Source organism: Juglans microcarpa x Juglans regia, chromosome 7D (assembly GCF_004785595.1).
Source record: "Juglans microcarpa x Juglans regia isolate MS1-56 chromosome 7D, Jm3101_v1.0, whole genome shotgun sequence".
In the NCBI taxonomy this organism is placed as follows: domain Eukaryota; kingdom Viridiplantae; phylum Streptophyta; class Magnoliopsida; order Fagales; family Juglandaceae; genus Juglans; species Juglans microcarpa x Juglans regia.
Window position 1 is genome coordinate 23,984,041 of NC_054606.1, and position 2,199 is coordinate 23,986,239.

The window sequence follows — 2,199 nt, forward strand, 5'->3', positions numbered from 1 at the left end:
TACGTTAAGGAAATTGTATGTTGGATTCAGATACAATAACAAGATTTATGATAAGAATAATTTTTCGTAAGATAGATTTAAGTTAGAATGTTCATTTTTGCTTTTATGTGATCCTATTCCTTGCTTGAAGATTTTATGTTGATGGGCTATTTGGAAGGTGAATATCATGAAATTTCTTGTATGCATTGCTTCTTCCTGCATTTCTGCTTGTGACTTCCCCTTTTTGTAAATGATTTGATAATCTTTTTTGTTTGTCACTTCCACTTATTAATACTTAAAAGTTTATTTCTCCTTTCTCATATTTCTGTAGATACCCCTTTGTAATCAATACCATTGGTGTTTAGTGTTAAGAATTTCACTAGAGATTTTGAAAATTTATTTTTTTCAAGGGAATTAGGTGGTTGTGCTGCTGTTTGCCATTTGAGGACATCAGCAAAATGAAGTAATATACACATTCTCTTTAGATTTTATCAAAAGTTGTTAATGATTTTTTTTCTTAAAACATGGCAAGGATTTTGTGTCACCTTTAGATATAGAATTTCGGAGATAATAATTAATCAAGAAGTTGATTATCGTCATATCTTTAGAAGTGAGGGTGTTCAATGATTAGGATTATTTTAGATGATGATAGGGATGAAGTGGATGTTACAATATGAATTCTATAGATGCTACAGATACTCATTATTTTAAAGGAAAAAGCTTTAAAAAGACTAAATTTATGAAGACCCTAGAAAATCATTAAAAAAAAATTTCATGAAAAGAGATAGATAAATTATAACTTGTTAGGATGCGGCCAAAATGTAGGCTTGGTATGAGCTGCAGATTCAGACGTCCAGGCTTCAATTCTGCACAAGAGTTTTCTTAGATTACTCGATACATGGTTTTGGTGGGTGAGATTGAGTATTTGGGTTTGTCTTAAAATATAAATAGATCAAAGTGGAAGAGTTATTTTCTTTCAACCATAGACTCTGTCTGGAAGTTGTAGAAGCAAAGCATGAACAAGTGTTATTGCAATTTTATTTAATTTATTAGAAGAAAATTTTGCATTTTCTATTTCAAAAATCAGTTTAACATCCCAAACTACCATAGTTATCTGGATTCAGCAGCCATAGCCTATGGCCCATAGGACTAATTGATATTGTGGGTGCAAGATCTTTTTTGGGGTTTGTACCTTCTAGTTTCACTTTTCACGTTTTCTAGTAGGATATTCAGTTTGTGCCCTTCTATTTCTGTATAGTATTATGAATTCTTTGTTATTGAGTTTTAACTGCTCTATATGATGAATTTTAATTTCAATATATACTAATATCTTAGCATTTCTTTCCATTTGGATAACAGGGGTCGTGTGAGATGGGATGCGGCTAATTTGGAGGATATTGAAGCAAATAAGCTTGTGAGACAAAATCACTGAATCCAAGACACCATATCACCCCATGATTGATGATGATGGTGCACAGTATTTTTATGAGCATCTTTGAATGCGATTCCTTGTGTATGTTCATAGGGAGAACTAGAGAATTTTTATTGATGTAAGGATAAATGAATTACTACACCACGGACTAGTAATGTTTGTCCACCTTGTGTTGGTGGTACAATTTGTTATGGAGAATATCTTCTATTTGCTTGTATTTGCAAGTGGAAGAGCCCTATTGTTCAGATGCACACCTTTAGAAATTCTTGTTGGATATAAAGTTGTAAAATCTAAGGGCATAATAGATTGTAAGGTGGGGTTGGGGTCCAGCATGATCAAAATGAGGCTAAGCGACCCTAACAAAATCAATTCTTTTCATCTTAAAAATATTACAGCAAATGAAACACAAAGTAAACAAATATTACAAGTCTCATTTTTCCCTTTTATTTCCCTCTTACAATCACTTGCAAGAAAAGAAAAAGTAAATTATATGGAATTCAAATTCATTGAAATGCCTGTGTGGTTTCCTTACTTTTCAACACACTTGGATCCTTTTGCAATCCTTATGCCTATATACATGCTCATGAATTAAACACACTTAGATCCTTTTGCAATCTTGCCAAATTCCTCATCATTTTCGCGTGAAATAAACTTACAGTATTATTACAATAAATGAAAATCATGGTTTTGTCTGTCTCAATATATACAGAGATCAGTGCATGCTTAGCAACCACATACCAAATTAAAGTTATACAATAACGAAATATATGACAAATGAAAATCCTGAT

The 2,199-nt window shown here is 32.0% G+C and overlaps 1 long non-coding RNA gene across 1 annotated transcript; it reads left to right on the top strand.

Moving 5' to 3' along the window:
- Positions 1–388: 388 nt before the first annotated feature.
- Positions 389–1,401, top strand: LOC121238783. Its single transcript, XR_005935170.1, has 2 exons — positions 389–442; positions 1,339–1,401. It is a non-coding gene; the product is annotated as an uncharacterized LOC121238783 (long non-coding RNA).
- The last annotated feature ends 798 nt before the right edge of the window (positions 1,402–2,199 follow it).